Here is a 17,727-nt window from a genome sequence, read left to right as displayed (position 1 = left end):
ATGTACAACTTAAAATGTGGTCTCAGATCAGTGGAAAAGAATTATTGTCAGCAGAAAATGAGTGACCAGACTGACCTCTGTTGGTTCTTGGACCCCTATGTGTCGCAGAAGAATGAGATGAATGGACAACAATGTGCATTTGCGTATGTCTGGCTGTTAGGTTTCATTTCTCTCAATTGATTAACCTGTCAATCACACTAAGTCTTCAATGGCAGTATAATAGTGTCCACTGTTGTACTACATGCAGCTGCTTTTGGATTGGTCGGTGGCCTACTGGAGCAGCATATCAGTCCCAGGGCGAGTTACGCAACGTAATGACCCCCTGTGGTCTTTCGACTGTGTGTGATGAAGACCAGAGCAGATGACAGCACAATGCCCTCCTGTTCTGAAGCACCTCAAAGCGTTCCTTTTATCAGTCAGGGAAAGGGGCTTCTTCTCCTTCTTGCAACTTTCCACTGAAAACAGGCCGCATTCATGGTCCACTTTGGGCTTGTTACAGTAACGGGGTCATGGTGCACTGCATGTGCAGTGGAGATGAATGCTAGCTGTGAAAAGGTCGTTTTAGCTCCATGTCTCTTTCAGAATTCCCAGACTTTGTCCCAAGGCTGGACACAGTAGGCACTTGAAAAAAGTAGAATGTCTGTGGTAACGGGTTATAAAAGAGTGTATAGCTTGTTTCCGCAGTACCTCTGGTTTATATAAGTGTTGTCTTGCATACATCATTTGTTGGCTTTGTGATGTCATTAAAGATAAGGATATCTTCTGATGACCCATCCACAGATGATGTTTGTCCAACAATACTGCACTGGGCAATATCATTTCCTATTGGACCTTAGCAGTGATGTGGGGGTTTTGCTTTGCATATCTGTCAAATCAGAGCTTTTTCTTAAGGCTATTACTCCTATGTATAAGGAATGTTTTTTTCAGATCATCAATTTTGCAACATTGTGCAGGTTCCACTTGTTGTTTTTGGTGGTCTTGGTGTTTTTGCAAGTGCTCACACTCGCAGCTGGGATCTCAGCTGAGTTTGAGCTGATTTTGGTGATGCTTCTCCAAACTAAATGAAGCACAAAATGAACAGGTTGAATGTCTTTAAAAGCAAATAAGATCCAATTATTTGCTCCCCACATGATGGACAAATGGTAAGAACAGCTACTGTCCATTCTTCACTTCATTCATTCCAAATTTACTCAATGCTTGCAACTCAGTTTGAGCTGTTTTGGGAGATTTTGATTCTTCTATCGTTTGTGAAAAAGTTTTTTTGCTGCTCTGTCATCTTGGTTGTCTTCATGCCAACAGCAGGGATGACCATGATGGGTCAGTGAGTTTGTTTTGCCAGCAAAAGTTCACAAAACTCAAACAGATGGTGAATAAATTAATGTCACATTTCTCCCATTTGGAAAATTGCATTTGGTATGCAAGATATCATCAGTTACACAGGGGTTTGAATTAGTTTAATGTCATCCAAATAATCTTCATGAATAAATCACACAAATAAATTGCAACTTAAATTGTAGTGGGCTTTAGTCTTCCAGATTCTTGACGTCAACAGTTCTCTTTAAATGGTATCTCGGACAGTAAAAATTACAAGCAGAAAGTGTTTAGGTATACTTTATATTCTTCTCTTGCTTTGTAAGGGTCAATTATCTTCAGCGTCAGATCCTTAATCAGCTGTTAGGATGAGCCCATGGATGAGAACAACACTGTGAGATGTTGCACTGAAAAAAGGCCTCATTTATGGTCCATTTTAGGCTTGTTACTATAACGGGGTCATGATGCATTCCACGTAGGCAGGCGGTGAATGCTAGCTTTGGGGAAAAAATACTTTGAAAAGGCCTTTTTACCCAATGTTCTTCATGCCTTTTTTCCAATTTCTCAGACTTCATCCCAAGGTTGGACAAAGTGGGGTTTGGAAAGACTGGAAAAATGCAGAATTTCTATGGTGATGACTCATACAGAGTTTCTCTGTATGTAAGATCTAACACATGCCTCATAGGCATGAAAATCCAACAGAACAGGACTATTTTAAGTTGAGCACCTACATGGTGAACCCCATATGCAAGCCCAGTGCAAATGCCCAGTATCTGTCAAAAATGCCTGAAATTCATAAATATCCATAGCATTGGTCATAGGCACAAACTTGGGTTAAACATTAGGAAGCCAAAAAATGTATGTCCTAATCTAATGAAGATGAACAACCGCCATCATGTCAACCTTTATCAAGGCCAGTATTTGTGATTGTAGTATTGCCATGTATTTAATTACATCGTTCTGAAGTGTATAAAGTAGTAAAAGTAAATAAAGTCTGCTATAAGTAGGGGCTTCCAGGCTTTGACCAGCACTGGATACAGTGGACACTCAGGGCCAAAGAGTTTAAGGCAGAGGTCAGGGCCTAGGTGCCAAATATTACTACCTTAAGAAAGGACCTACACACATCACTATTCAAATTTCTTTATATACTGTTTGCTAAAATCAAGCAAAGTTGTTAATGATGTTTTTAAGCTCAGATAAATGATGTTAATTTAATATTTCCAAATGCATCACCTATACTTCAGAACCATGATGCCATCTGATCAATAAGGTAAATAGTTCTATGTGGAGGTATTTCCAAACTTTTGACTGGTACTGTTGTCAAATGAAGCAATATGTTAAACTGGAAGGTCAACATTAGAAAACAAGATAAAGATTCTTAAAATTTATAAGACTCATCACTGTAAAAGAAAAAAACAGTAGTTTTTGTTGTATAATGCTTATCTAATTCATAAGAAATTGAGTGTTGCCACCACTTACATCAGGCCTATCAAATGTGTAACATCATCTGATCACGTCACCCCAGATGCTTCATTCTTTCAGTACCATCACATCCACCCAAAGAAGCAGTGATGTGGGATTTAAAAAGCTAGAAATTAGCAGTATTCACCTCGAAAAAGGATATCAATGGTTAAGCATGGGAGCAAAGGTTGGTCATAGCTCATTAAGTTTCTGTGAGCATTTTCAGCTGGTTTTGTCCCAGGAACACTAAGAGTTTTACCACCGAGAGATCGGAACGTTTTTGTTCCTGACCTCGTATTTGTGTTCAAGGACTGTGGAGGTTGGTAGAAAAAAAAATAAAAAGAGGTAAAAAAGACCAACGCTGTGGGCTTTACTGACATTTAGCCACTTTGCTATTACAACACAACCCCCGCTTCCTGTTCCTGACAGTCCTGCTCGTTACAGGCAGGAAATTCCACTGTGCGTTCTTTGGATGGCGAGACGGGGAAGAAAAGAAAGAGAAAAGGTAGAGTTGTGTCTGCACCCGCCCACAGAGGGAGCGGAAGGAAGAGGGGCAGAAATGGAAGGTGCACTGGGCAGCTTACTGTAGCCCTGCCTCTCTGCTCTGGATATGTCTTAGACCTTCAGTCAGATGTTGCTTCTTCACTAGTCCTAATCTGCTTCTCTCCTCGTTTTCTAACCTAACAATTATTACTTTCAGATCAGTGTGGAATAGAATACAAGTTCCTGAAACTATTGGAGTCATCGAGAGCCAATGTTAACCATTGGAAGACAAATGGCAAGGCTTTCTCCCTAGAGTTCTTCATACGTCTGTCATATTTGTTCAGTCATTATCCTTCATCGTTCATCCCCCATGTACCTTGGTAGTTGGTGAAGGTAATGCTAATCTATGACAAGACAGCCTACAAAAAAATTTATTAGCCATTATGAATAAATGGCATAACTGCTCTCAGTCAACGTTTGTCAAACAAAAGTTGGTCAAACTAATTCTAATCTATGATTTGCATGTCTTAGAGAGATTTCACCAAGCAATTGTCAAACAAGCAGTAAAGCTGCTGTGGAAGAGTGAATTCCTCTCCTCACCTCCTGTGCCTTTTGGTTTCTTATCTCTGCAGTTAGCTTGGTACCTGTAATCATCTCTGAATAGAAAGGTCCCCTCCTCTCTTTTTCTCGCTGTATCCCCGAGTCCTTTGATGTGTCGGGCCCTTCTGAGCGTTCCCACCCCCGTTGCTCCCACTCCCCCAGCCAAAGAGTGGAACCAGGGCAAGAACAAAAGGTCCATTACTAACTTCTCTACCCCTATGCTTAAACTCAAAGCTTGATGTATTTGAGAGATAGTAGAGTGGGAAAGGCTGACAAGAATCTTGATTGGATGGAGAACAACCAGAACCAGTCCTGATTGGGTGGGGAATAAACAGGATTGGGCACTGTTGCAGGGTACCATTGAAGAAATGTGATCAGAGTAAGATTGGGACGGCCCACGTGTGGAACTCTGCAAAGCATGTAAGAGCATCAAAGGCTAGGCTGTCAACAGAATGATTGAATGAACGGTCAGCACCATGACCTGCCAAACATACCTGCGAGAAGTGAACCATTAGGTTTGTAGGATTATGTGAGTTTGCACAGCAATTCACTTGCATATTCCAGTTAGGTGCATGGTATGGTATAGAATAAAGAATGCTACCATTCCAGGCCAAACAAAAGTCTCTAGTATACAGCATTCCCAAGGAATCTATTCTTTTATGTACAACACCCCTTGATCGTGGACCAGGTCTAACAGCACTAATATGAATACATCTATTTCATCCTATATACACCTAGCTTTAAGATATATCCCGGGCAATTCGATCACACGTGGACAGCACTAAAACAGGCATCACTGGGGTCTGGTGCATCTCAAACCACTCAAACCAGCTTTGTAATATTTGTGATGTGAAGGCTAAAGCACCCCTATGTGACACTAACAGCAATCTATGTGATCTAAACAGTTGTGCCATTTACACAATCAAGGTCTCATTTGTCTGACAACAAACACAGGTCCAGTTATGCAATCCAATCTCATGTGGTCGAGGAAGATGCATTTGAAACATGTGGAAATGCCAGTTGTACATGGCTAAGCACCCAATCCTTTACTCATATTACTCTTGTACTATTTTATTGCCATCCAGTGTTGCACAGAGGAGAATGGGTTCCCCTTATAGCCTTGGTTCTTCTCAAGGTCCCTTCCTCTTGCTCTGTTCCTTGCCACTGTTGCTCTCAGCTTGCTCCCTTGGGGCTTAGACCCAGCTTTCTCTAAAGCTGCTTTGTGACAAAGAAAAAAACAATACAAATACATATGAAACGGGATAGAAATCACTCGAGATGGACGTACATACCAGATATAAATAAGGCCTTTGTGTGTTTCTTCCTCCCTGTGCATCAGACCTGTGGATCATCCCATTCCAGGTTAAATACACATCTGTAACATTGTGTTAGCTATAATTGCAAATGCAGTCCCAGTTGATCTGAAGTGTTGTATTTTAAGAACAGCCTCTATGTCCCATAACCTCTCAAGAATAGACAAATGTCATTCCTAAACTACACTGATGGGTGGAGGTTGACACAATGGCCTCCGCCTGCTCTTTAAATAGACTGAACTGCATGAAAACACAAGCGTCGCCATCCGTCTTCCTCCAGCCATGTCACGGACTGAACTCTCACCTCAAGAGTTCACTTTCTGGAAAAGGACAGTGAGGCAAAGCACACGGTCAGTCACACAATCATCTATCAATGGAGGGAAGGGTGGAGAGTAGAAGGGAAGAATTCTATCACTCTATGGAAGTTTGAAACCAGGAAAGAAGGATTTGATCTGTCCTGGCCCTCAGATAGCCCCAGTTTCCAGGAGGAAATGCTTGTGGAGCTCCAGAAGACTGGAAAGAAGGTGCAGCTTTGACACAGAACTTCATTACCTGCTTTTCAGTCTCAAATGTCCCCAAAAGTTTAGACCTATTCTACAAAGAAAACCAATTTTTAAGACACATCCATCATTTTTTGCCACTATTTCTCTGGCTAAAAGCAAATTTTGATTATTTAGTGAAATTCTTGATTCCTAAATATAATGATTAGGATTGTTATGTTGGCAGGTGTCATGCAGTCAACAACTGAACATAATTAAAGAATAAGAACATCTCAATCCAATCTCATGTTATTATAGATTTGTTGTCAGCTGTCAAAAAAGCTTAAAAGCTTAAAAAGCTGAAACATTTCTTAAATGAAGAGGTATTAGGCTTTTTTATTCCACAAACTCATAACTATTCAGCACCTCCACATATGGTTTTCAATATCAAAGTTAACTGGAAACAAAAGCGTCATAGTGTAAAGTCCTGTCTGGATGCTATTATTGTATTTACGGGACTGGCAGCCATGTGTTTTCATCTTATTTCAGGGAAATCAGTCTGGGCCCATGACTGAGCCTTGGGGAACCCCAGCCTTAGTTCATTGGTTTGCCCTATGTTTTTGTCTTATGTGCGATGATTTACACCGCATAGACAAACAATGGGAATATCCCACCATATCTGTTGCTGCTGATTGTTTCAGTATTAGAATGAGGAAACGATTGAAGCGATGTGAACTTTCCATGTAGTGAGTTTCCTCTGGATGATGAGCTATGCGGGAATAATCTCATTCACATCTCTTTTCCCGCTGACATCTCCTGTTTGGGCTGGCCGCAAACTACCATTCTTGATCTAACTCTAGCTTATGATTCATTTGATCCGCTCTGCCCTTACTTGCTTGTTTCTTCCATTTTCTCAGTTATTGCAAATGCAGCCCCAACAAATACCAAAATTAGAAATAAGCACATTCTTAATAAGAACAAAATGTATGAGCCAATATATATTATATTTGTACAAGCATGGTTATGTATAAGGAAGGAATTCTTGCAGGTAATATGTTTCACTGACTGTTTCACTAGCCTGTGCTAAGCTGCTCATCCAAATTCAAGAAGCGTAGATACAAAATAAAAGCTTTTAAACTATTAAAACTTATGAACAAATACCTTATATGTTTTGTTTCTTAGTTGGCAATTCGATAAGAGATTTCACTCAACATGAATCTTGGCTCACGTCCTCATAATTGAATAAATTTTCACATCTGAATTGTAGACGATTTTACTAAAATAAATACACAAAATGACCTTTTACTCCAGGTTAAGATTTGTCCAGTAATGTTAGCAATTTGGGGGATTTTATTTGAGTAATCCTAATAGACAACCCCTCCTCACTGTATTTATTTTTAAGGCTTTTCTATACATGAAATATATTTTTAATGACTTTTATCACTGTTTGAATTCTTGGGCCAACACTGCTAATATAGCTTACAGCGCTTTCATTCATCGCCAGTAAACAAAAGCTAATGAAGGCAGGTATTCATCTTTGTCTTGCAAGTCCCCTCTGGACAAAAATATATACAAACAGTAACATGGCAACAAAGAAAACAAGAAAGTTTTCAGAGAATTTCATTTTTGCTGTTTAATATACGATTTTTAACTTAAAGTTTGCACATATGGTGTTATTTGATTTGAAAGAACAAAGAAAGTATATATTCATAAGCATACAAAAAGATGAGTTTAAAAAACAAAATGATTAGTGGAGAGAAAGTATGATGACCATAAATTATTAACATTGTTTCCTAATTTAATTTTTACTTTTTTTTATTTATTTATTTATTTTTGTACCAATGGTGTGGTTGAGTTTTGGTCCATTATTTTTGGCAAACCGTCTTAAGTTCCTCAAGAAAAAGGAGGTCAGTCTGATGGTGAAAATCCTCCATACATTTTCAATGGGACTCAAGTCAGGAGATTGGCTAGACCATATAGTACCTTCACCCTCTTTAGAAAGCAGTCGAGTTATTTTGGCTGTATGTTTGGGGTCATTGTCGTCCATCTTCTCCCATTTCTTGGCCATTGAGATCAAACTGACCTCTAAGATCTCCTGGTACGTGACTCCACTCATATTTCCTTTGATGAGGTGTAATCCCCAGGGCTGTTTGCAGAAAAGCAGCCCCAGATAAAGATGCTCCCACCTTCATACTTCACTGTGGGTGCTCCTGGGAACATCCATGCAATTCTACTTTCTGCCAACATAAGCTGCATAAGTTCTATTTTCATTTCGTTTGATCGGAGCACATTCGGTTCAAAGATGTTCTTCTTGAGAACTTTAGCAAGGTGCTTCAGCTTCGCTAGGATTGCTACTTTCCCAAGTAGCCAATTCCAAATATTCCCAACCAGGTGGCATTTACACAAGAACATTTTTACTCACTATACCATTAATCAAAGCTCATATCCTTATGCATAAATAGGCCCATCAGTGAAATTCATCAGAATTCTTTAGAATTTCTGGGAACACTTTACTGTAGGGTGCTGTTCATAAGGCTACATGACGGCTACATAAGGTTGTCATTACAACTGACATAACCCTACATAACTGTTTATAAATGCTTGTCACAACAGGCATCATCTGTCATAAAGGCTACTTTAGCTGACTTTGATCAAAATGGGCAAACGTAACCATTATAGCAAATGACGCTTATAGGAACAAGCATTTATAAAGAGTTATGTAGGGTTATGTCAGTTGTCATGACAAGCTTATGTAGCCTTATGAGCAATACTCTACAATAAAGTGATACTGAATTTTTATACCACATCCTTTATACGTTATATATACCAAATGCTCTACTGCACTAGCCGAAGCATTGCTCACAATTTCTCTAGAAAAAGCAAGGTGTTGACAGCCAAGTGCCAAGTACACGTTCTACATGCCCAAGGCTGTGTGTTTGGCCCTAAAAACCCTAAACACACACTCAGTACTGTACCGCTGCTTGTGTAAGACTGCATTCCTGACTCCTGCATCACTCTGAACGTGCCTGTACACACCTCCCCATCCCCCCATCCTCTTTACACTGACACGCTTTCCCCCTCTTCCATTTCCTGAACATTGAGCACTCAGCTCTATCGCTGTTTTCCACCCTCAGGGGCATGTGTGTGTATGATGTGCCGTGCCGGGAGGTGGACAGGGTTAAGGACGGCTAGCAGGGCCATCCTGTTCACTTTCTTTTGCCAACTTTACTCTCGGCCTCATCTTTTTATAGGGCTTTTTTCTGTAAGGCTGCTTATTATAGCTGGTCAGGTTTGGCCGTGTGACCGTGGGACTGTATGTAAACAACAGTCAGCTGCTGGTCATTTCTGAATCAACTGCAGATGATTGTAAATGTTGTGGTGTGATTATGTGTCTATTGTTTCAGCTACAACACATATGGGTCATAAATATACACACACACACATACACACACACACACACACACACACACACATATATATATATATATTAGGATTGCGGGAAAAACGTGATTTTTAGACGCATCGATTCATAAATGTCAAAAAACGATTGTCTAAATGTTTCATTTGTAACGTAATGTTGACGGAATGTAAAAGGTCGAACCTGGAAGTGGGTCAATGCAGCACCCGGACAGTCTGGACACATGGATGAGCGAGAAATCCGACCGGCTCAACTCTGCGTTAAAGCCAGGTTGGGTCAGGAATCACAACCCAAATGTGGAACCACCTTGGGAGCCGCAACATTTAATGTCCAGCACGTCTCAGCATGTGCTGATGTCCTATATAGGATAAGAAATATAAACAAGAGCGCAGACTTACTTTGCTCTGCTTTAAGCTTAACTATAGCCGCTTTCCTCCCGTCTCCGCCGGGAAACTTTTCCTCAAAACTAGAGCAGTTTCTTGTAAAATGTCTCTCAGCGTTCGACTTACGAAGCTGAAGTCGTTTCTTATTCTCCAGCTGCTCGTTCGACTTTTCCCGTTCCACCTTAAATTCTGCCTGAGGCGCGAATGTAACTGTTGCACCATTTAAGGTGGAACGGGAAAATTCGAAAGAGAAGCGACTTCATCTTCGCGACTTTTTACATTTATGGCATTTGGCTGATGCTCTTATCCAGAGCGACTCACAATTTGATCATTTTTACACAGGCAGGCCAAGGCGGTGTTAGGAGTCTTGCCCAAGGACTCGTATTGGTATAGTGTAGGGTGCTGACCCAGGTGGGGATTGAACCCCAGTCTACAGTGTAGAGGGCAGATGTGTTACCCACTACACTAACCAACCTCTATTTTTAGTGTTTGACAGCCTCTCGTTGCAGATTTAACATACCGCAAAACCAATTGCACCGCTTATAAATGAGACTCCACGTGTTTGTCTTAATATATATATACATACATATTGTTACATATATACGTACATATATACAATCATACAGGACATATATTCATATTATTATTATTATTGGAAATGCCTTGGTGTGATTATATGGGTAGTGTTTATATATATATATATATAAATCGTGATTTTCTGGATGTTGGTGTGTTTGTTTCCCCATCTCCAAGCCTCTCCTCGAGGAAGCCCAGTATTATATGTAGTTAAAAAGCAGCTCCTGGTTTGACCAATCAGAGCTCAGTAAATTGAGCTCATGATGTAATTGATGATATTAACAAGTCTCTGTGGCGGCTGTGAAGGAGGTCAGGAAAAATATGGACCCAAGAAATTCTTGTTAATGTTTATTGTTCAGTGTTTATTTGAATTATGAATACGACTTTATTCTAATGTATATTGTGATGAACTCACTGCTGAAGTACGTTGTTTAAAAATTTGCTTAGATGCTCAAAACCTTCACACAGTGCTGTATGTATATGTATATATATATATATATATATATATATGCAACAGTATGCATTATTATTATTATTATTTTTATTATTATTATTATTATTACATGTAGCACTACATATCACCACTTTAGTAGAACAATAGAAATGTTTAAAATTACTAGGAAAAAAAAACTTGTTACATTAAGTTTCATTAGGTGTATTTTTTTCTACGTCCCATTTTGCTGCATTATTGTAATTGTATTATTATTGGTATTAGGACTAATAGTAATAATAGTAGTAGTATTATATAAGATATAAGTTTGACCTACATCTCAACTTTGTTTAAAAACCAATGTTTGCTCAGATAACCATCTCTATCTCTGTGAGGTGGATCATGTTTTGTCTGACAATGATGCTCTCTCTTTCTCTCTCTCTCTCTCCCTCTCTCTCTCTCTCTCTCTCTCTCTCTCCCTCTCTCCCTCTCTCTCTCTCTCCCTCTCTCTCTCTCTCTCTCTATCTCTCTCTCATCACGTTCCACTTTTCTGGCTCTTTTTGCTCAAAAATGGGTAATTGTCTAGAGGCCTTTCTTATCAATGAGAGAGAGAGAGAGAGAGAGAGAGAGAGAGAGATAAGCCTGCTTGATAAGCTCTGAGTGAGTGTGTCGTGTTTATTTCCTCTCAGACGACAACAAAACTTCACCAAAACACACACGCAGACGCGGTACTGATACAATCAGCATGAGAATGGAATGTTCCGGAGAGATGAATGAACCAGCGCTGAGCCCAGTATCACGTTCGAGAGCTTTAGCAGCTGCTAAACAGGTCGTGCTTCATGCTTGGTGATTTATGTTTGGGGGCATTTCTGAATAAATGTGTGTGCCAAGCTTTGCAGTCAGCAGTGTGATGTGTGTGAATGACTTGCCTCTTTGAGCGGCTCTTTAGGTGAACAAGGTGAACAGCCAGTGTTTGACTTGTTTGTTTGTAGTGGTGGACGAAGTCCACAAACCATGTGCTTGAGTTAAAGTCGAGACCCCCAAGGTAAAATATTCCTCCAGTAAAAGTAGAAGTTCCTCCTTTAGACCTCAACTTGAGTAAAAGTACTAAAGTATTTCCCTTCAAATGTACTTAAGTATAAAGTAAAAGTACTAAAAGAGTAATTCTGGCTCTGATCTGGTCCTGTTATCATTTTTATAACCAGACTGGCTTCATGAACTCATTTCAGGTGAAAGTCCTCCAGCGTCTCTCTTGGTAAACCAGTCTTTTAATAGAACGTCATTAATTAGTGACGCTGACGTCTATTAAAATGATCAGAAGCACAAAACACTGAAGGTAAACAGGTTCCATCAGGGAGAACCGAGTGGCTCTGAAATCACTTTCTACACACAAGCAAAGTTTCAGTTTCAGATTTATTTACAACTTAGTTCCAAGTTTAAGTTTAATAAAAACTGGCTTTAAACTCAGGATCACAGATGAGCTCCTTTACTATGTTGATCTGTAGGCGTCTGTTCATAAACATAAACCAGCCCAAACTCATTTACTATAAAATGAAATGGTGTTTGTAGAAATTCAGAAAAAAGCCGCGTCAGTCTCGACTGCATATGTGGACATATTTCTATATTGTGCTCTATTTACACAAAGTTAGGTTAGTTCATCATTTATGTTGAACAGACTCTCCCAAAGTTTTACGCTGCTGCGCTGACGTTGAACCGCGTGCTGCACTGGGTCGGTATGACCAACAGGTCAAAACCAGCTCTAAACAAAGTGACCGCTGGGCCCTGATTGGTGCTCTGGCTTTGCGCTTCTTTCGTTTTGACATGTTACGCTTTTATACACACAGAAACCAAAAGGAACGACAGATTTCTCAAAATGTAGGAGGAAAAAGTCGGATATTAGACTCTGAAATGTAGTGGAGTGAAAGTAAAAAGTCGCCCAGAATGGAAAAACTTCAGTACAGATACACAAAAAATACTAAAGTACAGAAACTAATTACATTTACTCAGTTACTCAGTTACTGTCCACCAATGTTTGTTTATTTGTTTGTTTTCTATATTAAGACAAAAACAAAATATTAGATCTCAACAACAGAATGTCTCATTATTCTGTAGCTCTTGAGTCTCTTTGGGTCATTTTGACTCCGGCCAATCTTTAGCAATTAACCTGTTGATAGTTTGTCTCTGCTTTTCTTTCATGATGCAATTCTCATCCAAGTTCCCAAGATAGTTCTTAAGTCTTCTGGCTTTACTCTAGTATGACGACCTCCTGTTGTCCCCCTTACCCCAAATGTAGTCGAATCCCTTTGACATATTAGTTGCCTTAAGTTTGCTTCTTTAGTTTTGCACTGAGGCTACGAGGCTAATGTAGCCAACAAGCCAAGAAGCTTGTGAGTTAGCAGATTAGCACCAAGCCAGAATCACCACTCACTCGTCTCAAACCACGTGGAGTCGTTCATTATTCTCCAATAGACCCACTTATATGGTTTCTGGTGCTGGACGCTGACACACTGTCATCTACACACATGGACAAAAGGACATTAGCGTAGCTCAAAAGAGTAGCAGCAGCCATACTGCTAATACGCTAACTGATAAACCCCTGTTACTTGTTGGTTTCATTAGCCTCGTAGCTCCAGCACAAAACTAAAGAGGGTAGTTATAGACAACAAGCACGTCTTGGCTGATCGACTACATTAGGCGAAAGGGAGGAAACCGGTTAATCCTTGAAGGCTGATGCAAGAAACAGCTGTTTCAGGACTTCAGAACAAATAGTAAAGACTGGAGTTTCCTGTAAATGAAATGTCTTAGAAAGTCAGCTTTCACGACTGCTTTGGTTGACTGAAGGAGTGTGTGTGTGTGTGTGTGTGTGTGTGTGTGTGGTTCTGGGGCCAGTGAGAGGTGAAGACTGGGGTAAGTGAAGCTTATCACCCATAACTTACCTCTGAGACCAAAACGTCAATGAGGTTTCTCAGACTGCGATAAGCTTCTATTGTAGCAAGTCCTTCTGCCGGCCAATTAGCCCTGATTGCCTGGTGTGTGTGTGTGTGTGTGTGTGTGTTGGCTAATTAGCACTGATGGCATGGTTCAGTGATGCGTCTCTGGGAATGTTACAGCACTAATCCAAAATTTACGCTGCTTGGAGACCCCGTTAAAGCACTCAGACACACACAGTGCCCTATCATTAGCCCCCACCTCAGAACACTTGTAAAACACAGTTGCTGAATAAACTACACAATGGAGAGAGAGAGAGAGAGAGAGAGAGAGAGAGAGAGAGAGAGAGAGACTCTGTCTAGTTTTTTTACCCAATTTTTCTCTGATTCCTCTTTTTCCACCTGCTAGCCAGGCTTCCCCAACCACACAACACCACCAAGCTGAGGGGGTGAGGACTATCATATCCTCCCAAACAAGCTGCCAACTGCTGGACAACTCCCCATGCTTGGAGGAGAGTGCTATCTGCTAATTCTCAGCTAACAAGTGCCCACAATGGTAAGCGTTGTGGTCATTGATGGGAGAAGACGGAGGACCACCCTAAACCCCCACAGAGAGCAGACAACTACACTATATTGACAAAAGTATTCGCTCCTCTGCCTTCACACGTGTATGAGTTTAAGTGACCTCCCATTATTATTCCATAGGGTTTAATACGATGTCGGCCCACCCTTTGCAGCTATAACAGCTTCAACTCTTCTGTGAAGGCTTTCCACAAGGGTTAGGAATGTGTTTATGGGAATTTTTGACCGTTCTTCCAGAAGCACATTTGTGAGGTCAGACACTGATGTTGGACGAGAAGGCCTGGCTCGCAGTCTCCACTCTAATTCATCCCAAAGGTGTTCTATGGGGTTGAGGTCAGGACTCTGTGCAGGCCAGTTGAGTTCTTCCACACCAAACTGGCTCATCCGCGTCTTTATGGATCTGCTTTTTGCACTGGTGCGCAGTCATGTTGGAACAGGAAGGGGCCGTCCCCAAATTGTTGGGAAAAAAAAGTTGGGAGCAGGAAATTGTCCAAAATTTCTTGGTGCTGAAGCTTTAAGAGTTCCTTTCACTGGAACTAAGGGGCCGAGCCCAACTCCTGAAAAACAACCCCACACCATGATCCCCCCTCCACCAAACTTTACACTCGGCACAATGCAGTCAGACAAGACAAGCTTTACACCACTGCATTCCACACTTTGCATTGCACTTGGTGATGTAAGGCTTGGATGCAGCTGTTCGGCCATGGAAACCCATTCCATGAAGCTCTCTACGCTGTTCTTGAGCTGATCTGAAGGCCACATGTAGTTTGGAGGTCTGTAGTGATTGACTCTGTAGAAAGTTGGTGACCTCTGCGCACTATGACCCTCAGCATCCGCTGACCCCGCTCTGTCATTTTACGTGGCCGACCACTTCGTGGCTGAGTTGCTGTCGTTCCCAATCACTTCCACTTTGTTATAATCCCACTGACAGTTGGCTGTGGAATATTTAGTAGTGAGGAAATTTCACGACTGGACTTGCTGCACAGGTGGCGTCCGATCACGGTACCACGCTGGAATTCACTGAGCTCCTGAGAGCGACCCATTCTTCCACTAATGTCTGTAGAAGCAGTCTGCAGGCCTAGGGGCTCGGCTTTATACACCCGTGCCCATGGAAGTGACTGGAACACCTGAATTCAATGATTTGGATGGGTGAGTGAATACTTTTGGAAATTTAGCGCATTTTGTCTAAAAAAAGTTTGCAGAAAGTGAACGCAACATGATTAGACCTGCTTAGCAGCAAATGCAACCCAATTAGGTACATTTCACATCCCTGGGTTTGTTATGGCCCGATATACAGCTAGGTCTTTGGGCCAGATCTGGCCTACACATTGTAAAGTGAGTAAGTGAGTAGACCTAACAAATGTGGCCCAAATACATTGTTGGTCCACACAATTCATGCCAGAATTGGCCCATAAATATAGACAAGAGGCAGAGCTGTACATCGTCTGGCCTACATGCCTATCATCTTTCTGGTTTTCAACCAACTCTTGTGTATTAAAGCTAGAATTGGCTCAGAACTGTCTGCAGTCTGGGCAACAACTCATTCTGTTATGTCAGCCTATACATGTTCATGGTTGCTAACATCTTGCTGACTGAAGACCATCCCGGGGCGAGCAAGCACAATTATGCTGTCTTGAACTCCCAGCCACATAGAACTGCGGCATCTCCTGGGATCAAACTCCCGATGCCCTGCCGATAGGGCCAGTGCTTATATGGAAGTTCCCCAGCTTCAGTTGGTTTAGATTTGCTATCTAGCTAAATTGCTTGAGGTGATGTAAGAGGAAAATGCTGTTGGTAAATCTCTTAGAGTAACTTTCGCCATGTTAGAGTAGCTAGTCTAGCTAGCTTTCGCTAAGCCCCACAATCTATTTTCTTAATATACTGAATTTCACAGAAAAAAAACACAGTTTATGTCTTTTAACGGTGTAACCTAGCAACAGTAGCTTCAACCGGACTCATTCTGTGGGCAACTGGATTTCACTCATCACAGGGCTCAAAACTGAAGGTCAATGTTAACCCTTAAACGTTACCATGGTAACAGAAATGTGTTGCATCATTGTAGAATTTGTTCTCACTACTAATTCATCGAAGCAAACTGAGAAATTGTCTTTAAAAAGTTGATTTTGATTTGATTAAGTTGATTGAAGTTGATTAATGATGTTGATTTCTTTGAAGAGCATCCATGTATAAACTTGAGTTCGAGGATTAAGGTTTCAAATGGGGGTCCAAGTACAAAGATTTGTTTATACACATTTTCAATAGTGCGGAACGACTTCAAAACGCAGTGCCTTTTATCCATGTGTGGTTGCACCACCTGATATTATCTGGCTAGTAAGAAATATGATCCTGTTAAAAATGAATTTTTATGCTGGTTTGCAGATACAAACATGCACATCATATGCTTCTTAATCTGAGTGTATTAACTGGTCATTTTGAAAGCCTTACTGTCACTGACCCAATTGGCTTCAACTAAATCAAGTCAAGTCAAGTCAAATTTATTTGTATGGCTCTTTTTACAACTGATGTTGTCACAAAGCAGCTTCCAGTAAAGACAAAGTTTTGACATGAATGTAAAACCCCCCCGGCGGGCAAGCCAGGGGCGACGTGCCAAGGAGAAACTCCTTCAGAGCTGAGGAAGAAACCTTGGGAGGAACCAAGGCTCACAAGGGGTGGACCCATCCTCCTCTGGTCAAGCTACCTACAAATGATTATACTACTTATATTAATAACAGTAGTATTAGTAGTAGTAATAGCTAGGAGTCTATGAGAACATCAGTGTAGGGTGGTCAGCTAGTCCAAGGCAGGTGGCGGTAGCTTGGGCGTAGGCAGCTGGTCTGAAGTGGGTAGCAGGAGAGCTGGACAGTCAGGCATCCATCAGTGTCTGGCTGGACATGTGGGTGGTCATTTACTTGGGAAAAAGGTAGAGAAATGGAATTAGTATTGTTCTGTTTGGGTGTAAAACAGGGAGTGTGAACATTTCCAGAGTGTGGCTAACGACTCCGGCAGAACTATAACAAGAAGAGAACCAGAAGGATACACAGACACGAGAGCACTCTGAAACAGTTTGGCATCCCTCCACTCCACCGTCCAGAAACCTGTGAGCAGCGGGACGACAGCACCAGCGTCTCAGTTTATTATAATTCCATGGACCCCTGGATCTAGATTTCTTTATCTATGATTTTATAATAATCATGATGCACGTTGTATTATAGTGTGAAAGCACAGCGAAACAACAATAACATTGATACAGCATGAACATTTGACCTGAAAGTGAACACTGCGAGCTGGAATTATGGGAATTATGTAATAGCTGTTAATTACTTTCTTATTACACTGTGATTGTTCACAATTTTGGCAGAAATGAGCTTGAGAAATAGTTATTATTGGACTTGGAGTGGATGCAGGAGTGGATTTCTTTGTGTGTGTGTCAAACAGCCAAATCTACTGTTTACACATCCACCGTTACATAACATTAAATTCTTCCTTTCTCCGCCTGGTACAGCTACTGTACTGCATACATGCATGTGTGCAATACAAAAGCTGCTTTAACTATTTCAAACTTAGTGCATGGTGGGTGATCTACTCAGAGTGTTTGTCCCCTTTTGCTGATTAGAATGTGCCCCCAGGGTAGTTGGATAGCATGCATGTGCACTTTGGTCAGTAACATGGTTTAGCATGTGGAATTTGAGCTTCCTCTGAGCTGCTGTGTTTCCTATCACTGTATGAAAGAAGCTCCATGCTGCCTTTATTGTTGGATGCACTAC

The 17,727-nt window shown here is 41.1% G+C and overlaps 1 protein-coding gene across 1 annotated transcript in view; it reads left to right on the top strand.

The window, feature by feature from the left end:
• Nucleotides 1-17,727, top strand: part of dlc1 (DLC1 Rho GTPase activating protein) — a 178,613-nt gene that overhangs the window by 64,495 nt on the left and 96,391 nt on the right. The window lies entirely within an intron of this gene.

Source organism: Pygocentrus nattereri, chromosome 22 (genome assembly GCF_015220715.1).
Source record: "Pygocentrus nattereri isolate fPygNat1 chromosome 22, fPygNat1.pri, whole genome shotgun sequence".
In the NCBI taxonomy this organism is placed as follows: domain Eukaryota; kingdom Metazoa; phylum Chordata; class Actinopteri; order Characiformes; family Serrasalmidae; genus Pygocentrus; species Pygocentrus nattereri.
This window is presented reverse-complemented; position numbering and strand designations above follow the sequence as displayed.